At 40.3% G+C, this 8,627-nt stretch overlaps 1 pseudogene; it reads right to left on the bottom strand.

The window, feature by feature from the left end:
- Positions 1-8,178, bottom strand: part of LOC103195868 — a 38,432-nt pseudogene extending 30,254 nt beyond the window's left edge.
- Between the last annotated feature and the right edge of the window lie 449 nt (positions 8,179-8,627).

Genomic DNA, 8,627 nt, shown 5'->3' with positions numbered 1-8,627 from the left:
AGGAGTGGCTGGTGGGTTTGAACCGCCAGCCTTCTGGTTAGCAGTCAAGTGCCTTAGGCACTATGCTACCAGAGCTCCTATTTAATATGTAGTAAATATTTAATATTGTTAAATAATAATATTTAATATATATGCTATATAACTATGTTTGGTGTTTTTTTGGTGGCATATATGTGTGTGTGTGTGAAACTAGAAAATTAATCTAGAAAAAGGATCATTAGAGGAAACAAAATTTATTTTCAATTATTAGTCAACAATTATTTCATAATGTTCTACTGTGTGTAAGTTTCTATACTAAGCATAATGATGAACAGACGAGTACGACACAATCTTTGACCTTAAGGAACTTCCAGTCTGGGAGAGGCAGCAATTAAAATACAACGTGGTAAATGCATTAATCGAAAAAACCCAGGAGGAAGGCCAGGGAAGGCTTACTATTCATGGCAAAAAGAACAGCATATGCCATGTTCAAAGTGTGTGTGTGTGTGTGTGTGTGTTGGAGAGAGAGGTAGTTTGTTATATTAGAGAACAAGGATGCAAAAGTGAAAGACTAAAGATTAAATTGTAGGTAGAGGCCAATCATGATGATCAGTCACAATTCCAGAAGAAACAAAAGGCACACACATCTGAATTTTTTTCTATAAATTTTATTGCGATGGCATATACCTATAACAAAGTTTGTCATTTTAACCATTTTTTAAGTGTACAATTCAGTGATATTAATTACATTTACCATGTTGTGCACCATCATCATTATCCATTTTCAAATGTTTTCCATCACCCTAAACAGAAACTCAGTACCCCTTAAGCATTAACTCCCCATTCCACTCCCCCAGCCCATGGTAATGTCCCTAATAAACTATGGGCTCTTTGCATTTACCTATTCTAGATATTTCATATAAGTGGGATCATATAATGTCCTTTTGTGATTGACTTACTTCGCTCAGTATGTCTGCAACATGGAGCATGTATCAGAACTTGATTTCTCTTTATGATGGAGTAATATTCCATTATATGTATATGCCATGTTTTGTTTATTCATTCATCTGTTGATGGACACTTGGGTCTGTTTCCACCTGTTGGCTACTATGAATAATGCTGAACACTCATGTGCAAGTATCTGTTTGAGTCTCTGCTTTCAATTATCTTAAAAATTGGATTCCATCTACAACTGCTGAGTCATATTGCAGTTCTAAAGGAGTTCTGGTGGTGCAGTGCCTAAGGCATTTGACTGCTGACCAGAAGGGTGGCAGTTCAGACTCACCAGCTGTACCAAGGAAGATGAGGCAATTGGGCAATCTACTTCCATGAAGATTTACCACCTTGGAAAGCCAATGGGGGTTGCTATGAGAACGAATCGACTCGATGGCAATGAGTTTGGTTTTTTGGTTTATGATAGTTCTGTGTTTAATTTTCAGCTGAATTTTTGAAACAGACTTTAAAGATGTCTGGGCAGAAGGCCTTGGAGGGGGAGATTTTAGTGCTTCCTGCCCCAAGTCCATCTGGGAGATGGCAGCTGGGCCTGAGATTCCCTTTCCCTCTGCTGGATCTCTGAGGCTTTGTACAGGGATGTCTTTCACCCAAAAGCTCCCCAAGACAGCCCCTAACGATTCTTTCAGCCAGACTCCCTGGCCCTGGGCTTGGGAAGAAAAGCCTCTTGGTCCAGGGTTGGGACTCAGCATGTTGGGAAAGAGGAGGGCCCTGGAAGGGGTGCTCCTTTACAAACTTGAAGGTGTGTGGTCAGAGGAGAGAACCATCCATGGCCACCCACGTGTAACTCTCCTGGGACTTCAGGCTGCAGTGGTGTTCATAAGTGTGTGAAACACAGATCATATAGGAGCAGAAATTAAGCACTCAAGTCAGTATTTATGCTTAAAAGAATCATTATAGCTAATACTTGCTACAGTGGTGGTATCATCCAGGAAGACCCCAGTTCTGATCCCTGCAGCTGTGTATGTGACCTTGTTTAGCCATAGGGTCTTTGAGATGTAATTAAGCAAAGGATCTTGAGCTGAAACCATCCTTGATTTAGGGTAAACCCTAAATCCAATGACACATTATAGGTGTCGTTGACTCTGACTCATGGAGACCTTATGCGCAACAGAATGAAATATTGCTTGGTTTGGCATCATCCTTATGATCACTGGAAAGTTCAAGTCCATCATCGCAGTTATTGTGCCAATCCATTTCATGGAAGGTCTCCTTCACCCTCATTTTCCCTTTACTTCACCAAGCATGATGTACTCCTCCAATGATTGAACTCTCCTGATAAAGTGTCAAAAGCAAGAGAGCTGCACAATGTTCTGCTGTGGTTCACAGGGTTTTCATCGATTTTCTGAAGTAGTGTCAGGCCTTTCTTCTAGTCTGTCTTCATCTGGAAACTGTGCTGAAACCTGTCCATCCTGGATGACCCTTCTGATATCTGAATACTAGTGGAATGTGTCCAGCATCACAACACACAAGCCATCGTAGTGTAACAAACTGACAGACGAGTGGTGGAAATCTAATGACACGTGTTCTTATAAGAGAAAGGAGAGATTTGAGACAGAAAATCATACCAAGAAGGCCATATAAAGACAGATGCAGAGATGGAGTGATGCATCTACAAAGCAAGAAACCCAAGGGTTGCTGAAAATTGGAGAGAGGCATGGGATGGATTCTCCCTCAGAACCTCCAGCATGAACCAACCTCGCCAACACCTTGATTCCAGATATATGGCCCCAGAAGCACGAGAAAACATTTCTGTGGTTTTAAGACATGCTTAGGAAAGAAGGACACAGGGAAAGGGTAGCTAGAGGGAGGGAGTTGTTGCATTATGGGGCCTGCAGTCAGTGTCACAAAACAAAATGTGTATGAACTGTTGTATGGAAAATAAATTTGCTCTGTAAACTTTCACCCAAATCACAATAGAGAGAGAGAGACAGAGACAGAGAAAGAAAACAGCTAGCATGGCAGAAATCTAGGAAGAAATATGGATGGGTGAATGAAGTTATATAAATCAGAGCAGGAAATGAGCAATCCCACAATGAGGACTTAGATTTCTCTCAGAAGAAAAAAGGGAGTGAGGCGGGTAAGGGGTAAAAGATGGAACTTGGAGGGGCACTCAAGATTTGAAAAAGCTTCAGCAGGTGGAGATAAGGCTGGTCAAGAAAAGAAAGATCAACAAGGTGAAAATAATAATAATGTGATTTCTATTAGATATTTTTAGTACACATATAATATTCTTGCATAATGCATAATTTTTTAAAAAAACTAATAATAGTAATAAATAAAAATGCTTCACAAGGAACACTAAAATTAGAAATCAAAAGTTTGTAGCATAGTACGGCATAAAGAAGAGGAAAACAGATTTAGTTTTAAAAGGATTAAGAGATCTATGTGACATGAAGGCTTTGTTTGAATCTTAATTTGAACGAACCAACTATACGATGTCTGCAAGAGAAAATTAGAATATGGACTAGTGAAATACCATGTGCACAATTTGCTTTAAAAATTCACCACAAAAGGGGAATGGGGGACAGAAAAGGGTAAAAAGGAGATGAAGCAAAATCTGACAAAATCTCAGTAATTGTAGAATTTTGAGATGTGGAGAATAAGCAAGGTAAAAGGTAAAGCATCAGGGCCAAGCCAGTGACTTAGTTAAGAAAGGGAAAATCAACACTAAGCCCACTGCTGCCAAGTGTCACTCGCGGTGATACAGTGTTACAGAGTAAAACTGTGCCATAGGATTTTTTTGGCTATAAATTTTATGGAAGCAGATCACCAGGCCTTTCTTCCACAGTGCCACTGGGTAGTTGTGAAATAACAACTTTTAGGAGTCAAACACAAACTGCTCGCACCACCCACAGACCTTAAGAAGGGGAAGTGCTGTCCTTATGGCTGGGTTCTTCGTATCATTAAAGTGGCCTCTCTGGTTTGCACAGAAGGAGGGGTTTGTATGCGAAGAGCAGTACTTGTAACTCAGTAGTCCAATCATCTGGAACAAGTTGTTTACATTTTCAGAGTGTATCTCTTCATCTAGAAAACAGGGGCAATACTGCCTACCTCAGGATTGCAGAGTAACGTGGGATAATATAAATCTAGTTTAACCACAAACATATTGACTATTTGCAAGTACTCCTCTTTATGCTGTACCATCCCACAAACTTTTGATTTCTAATTTTAGTGTCTCTTCAGAAACATTTTTATCTATTACTATTTTTTTTTTAATTCTGCATTATGCAAGAATATTATACATGTACTAAAAATATCTAATAGAAATCACATTATCATTTTCACCTTGTTCATCTTTTTTTGACCATAAAATGGTGTAGAATTTGCATATAACCTACTCACATACTCCCATATACTTTAAATCATCTCTAAAACCAAAAAACCAAACTCACTGTCGACGAGTTGAATCCGACTCATAGCAACCCCTCCGTGGGTTTCTGAGGCAGTATCTTACAGAAGTAGATTGCCCAACCTTTCTTCTGCGGAGTGGCTGGTGGGTTTGAACCAGTAGCCTTCTGATTAGCAGTCAAATGCCTTAGGCACACCACCAGAGCTTAGTTATAATATCTAATACCATGTAAATGCAATGTAAATTGTACTTTATGCTCCCTCTTAGCCTTTAAAGGATTGCTTTGACCCCTTAATTGCTCCCCTCTTCCCCCAATATTTTGGATCTACAGTTGGTTAAAGTCACGGATGTGGAACTTGTGGATACTGAGGGCCAACTGTACTAGAACAAAGATAAATAAGACTTGGTGTTTGTTACTAGGTTTAAGATATCTTTACATATTCCTAAGATGTTTTAATACATGGATTTGAGAAACGTCAGATGGGGAAAGTTTAATTATGAAACATTGCTTTAAAAAAAATGGAATATAAACACTGGCTAATTAGAGGCCTGATGGTCATCTGTAGTCAGGCCTGCCACAGCCTCTCTCCCCTGCCACGTTTGTACCTCCGTATGAAGAGGCTGTGGGTGCCGCGCTATTCCTTCTCCATCTTCTGAAAGATTGGAACCTTGTACGCATTCAACCAATCACTGAATGATGGAGTTAGTAGCCATCTCTTCTGGAACTGACATCCACAGACACGGCAAACACAGCCAATCATCCTGGGGCTGTAGGAAGCACTAAGTAGAGGAAAAGAAAGGGAAACAGAAAATAAAGAAGGGGAGAGAGTAAGAAGATCTACCCTCATTCCTCTGCCCATGTCAAAGGTCACTCACTCATCCTGCTCTCAAAAATAAGACAGAAATCACAAATATGGAAGGGTCAGTCCTGTTAAAAATGATAGGAATAAAAAAACAATTTTAGTGATATTTGACTTTCTGTGGCATAGTTCCTAAGGCATTTGACTGCTAACCAGAAGGCTGGTGGTTCAAACCCACCAGCCACTCGTCAGAAGGAAGACTGGGCAATCTACTTCCATAGAGATACAGCCTTGGAAATCCAAGGGGGGTTCACTATGAGTTGAAATTGACTCGATGGCAGTGAGTTTGGTTTTTTGGTTTGGTGGAGTCTCTGAGTGGTGCAAAGGTTAACACATTTGGCTGCTAACCAAAAGGCTGGAAGTTCAACTCCACCCAGTGGTACCTAGCCTGGCAATCTACTTCTGAAAAATCAGCCAATGAAAACCCTATGGAACACCATGCTTCTCTAACATACATGGTGTCACCATGAGTTGGAATCAACTCCATGACCACTGGTTTACTGGTTGACTTTCTGTACCAAAATAAATTCAATGTCAATCTCATATTCACAGTCAGTTGAAATATAAATGAATTTTATTCGTTTTGTTAATGCAAAAAAAGATTTCAAATAGGTAAATACTGCTCAAAAGAACTGATAAAAAATGGAATAATAATTACTAAATTGCAAAATCCTCAGATCCAAAGAAAGAGGTAAATCTGCTTTAGTGAGTGGTTGAGAATGCATTGTCACATGGCTTTGAGAGACTTTTAGGCCTGAATCCTGGCACTAAATCACCAACTTTCTGATCTTGGATAAGATGCCCAACCTCTGAAGCTTGTTTCTGCATCTTTAAAATGGCAATAATAATTGTACCTGCCTCTTAAGATTTTTTTTTTTTTTTTTGGTGTGGTAAATATATATGTAACAAAATACTTGCCATTTCAACAATCTTCTCATGTACAGTTCAGTGACATTAATTATGTTCATCATGTTGTTCAACCATCACTCTGATCTGGTCTCAAATTACACCATCATCATTGACTCAGTGTCCCCCTAAGCACTGAATCTTTTCTCCTCTCACCCACCCCAGGTAATCAGTGACACCCCTAAGATTTTTGTGAGGATTAAATACTACATTAAAATACTTAGAACAGTGCTTGGCATATACTAAGTGTTCCATAAATATTATCACTCTATATAAATCAATCTATAGTTATGTATTGAACAGCAAGGCAAAAATCCTAAGGATTTTACTGGAAAAATCTCAAATTTATTTGGCAAGGCACTTTATACCTTAGGATTGTAGCATATTACTTGTTACTTGTGTTTATTATGAAAAACTTATTTTTATTTTGGTCAGCTAATCCATAAATTATAACCATTTTCAATAAATTTTAAGTAAAATCAGTCTAATTATAAAAATAAAAAATTAAAATACAAAAGCTTAGACAATTAAAACTAAATTTACTTCTGTCTCACATAAATATACACAATTATTTACATTTGACTACTGAGGAAAACTAAAAGTTTTATGGGGATGACTTCTGTGTTCTTACTCCTAAATTATGCTAGCAGAGGGGGAGGTGCCACAAATAGTTGTCATTTGAGGAAGCTACTGCAATGTTTTAAAATTTTCCTTGCATCTATTCCTTTCCCATACCTCAAAACAAACAAACAAAAAAAAAACCTGGTATATCAAATTAGTGTATTTTCAAGGAAAAGACTGTAAAATAAATTTACTTAACATCCAATCTTGGTTAGTGGAAATCCCTCTAATAAAAATGAGGTCATGTCTCTTGCAATGAATCATGACCATTAAATTTATCTTCCTTTCTGGACTCTTTCCTTCCTTCATTTGTTTGTCATTTCCAAGTCTCTAATTCTTGCTTACTGCTCAACTAAATGAAATCACTGTTTGTTTTAATTTTGAAGAGGACATTAAATGAAAGCTAGAAATGTGACCTATATCAACACAAGCCTGCTTTTAAATCTACAATTATCTTTTCTTACCATTTTTAGAAAAACACCAAATTTTTTTTATTCAAAACTCTCCAAAAATTTTTCACTTATATTTCTTATTTCATGTATGTCATCTCCCCTTTGCCATCTTTCCAATCCTGACACTGAGATGATAGGAAAATGGTTATTCTTTATTATAATCTTCCATTATATATCATCTTGAGGATGAAAATCTCTTCACATTGACTAATAAACGATCAATCTCCAAGTATCTTCTTAAATTTTCCTTTACTCCAAACTTCTAAACTAAAAGATAAAATTCCATGTCAGCAACTCCTACATATTTTGAGAAATATAATCTGAGAACTATACAGTCCTCAATGGCTCTTTAAAAGGTCTCACCTATTTGAGGGCTTTCAGATACCATCCAATACATAGGGCATTTCAAGGTTTTAAGTCTAGTATCTCAATCAGAGCAAATTTAGGAATATCCAACCAAGCGTCTTCGTTCTACACATATGGAAACTGAAACTCGGAGAGACTTTATTTTATGCAAAAGAAAATTTTGCAAAGGAAGATGAATTTTCAGAGGCCCTAGTTAAGGGAAATCTTGAAGACAAAATGTAACATTTTTGTAACAGATGAACGTTGACACTTTTCAATTATCTTTATATTTTTCATGTCAGTTTAGGGGAAACCTTTATACCAAACAATGATTTGACTGTTCATTTTGTATTTTCAAACAGCACCTTTATACCAGTCTCAGATCTGTATTCTTGTAAAAGCTAGGTTTTCCCACCACTGAAAAGACCTCCAGGACCGGTGGGAACAGGGCTTTCTCAGACCTTCGCTCCGCACCCATCAAGATCCAAGGAAGGGCGGCTGGGCAGGGACAGCGACGGGCGCGACCAGACAATGTCCTGCATTCACAGCAGTCTCGACCAATCACAGGACGGCGCCTCCTGGTCCCGCGCGACGCCACTGGCCATAGCTCGGGCCGAGGAGAACCTGGCCCCAAGCGGCCATCTGCGGCCATCGCGAGGCCCCGCGCACCGCGCTATCCTCGCCCCGGGCGGGGGAGAAGGCTAGGGAAGGCGGCGCCGCGGCTCTTCTTCTGGCCTCGGCCGCGCACGGACGGCAGGACGCACCGCCCCTTAGGCTCCTTCGGCGCTGTCGCTTTAAGACAATCCTCTCAGGCCGAGAAGTGCGTCGGCTGCCGCACTGCGGGGGGCAGCGACATCCGGGCTACTGGGCCGGCGACGGCCGCCAGCCCCGGGCAGCTCCCAGGCCTCACGGGACGCCCCGATTCGCTCCCGCGGGAAAATGCCGCGGTCAGGCAAGAGGGACCTTCAGTCAGCCCGAGCCTCAGCCGGTGGCCGCGCTGCTGCGCAACCGTCCCTACCTCCGCCCCAGCCTCGCCTCACGGACGCTTGGGCCTGGACACCGGGCCGGCACGCGGGTCACGGACGCTCAGCCCGCGAGGCC

The sequence above is a fragment of the Orycteropus afer genome, unplaced genomic scaffold (genome assembly GCF_000298275.1).
Source record: "Orycteropus afer afer isolate SDZICR_OR568_19922 unplaced genomic scaffold, OryAfe1.0 scaffold00060, whole genome shotgun sequence".
Taxonomy (NCBI): domain Eukaryota; kingdom Metazoa; phylum Chordata; class Mammalia; order Tubulidentata; family Orycteropodidae; genus Orycteropus; species Orycteropus afer.
Note: the sequence above shows the minus strand (reverse complement) of the source record. Positions and strands in the feature narration are given on the sequence as shown.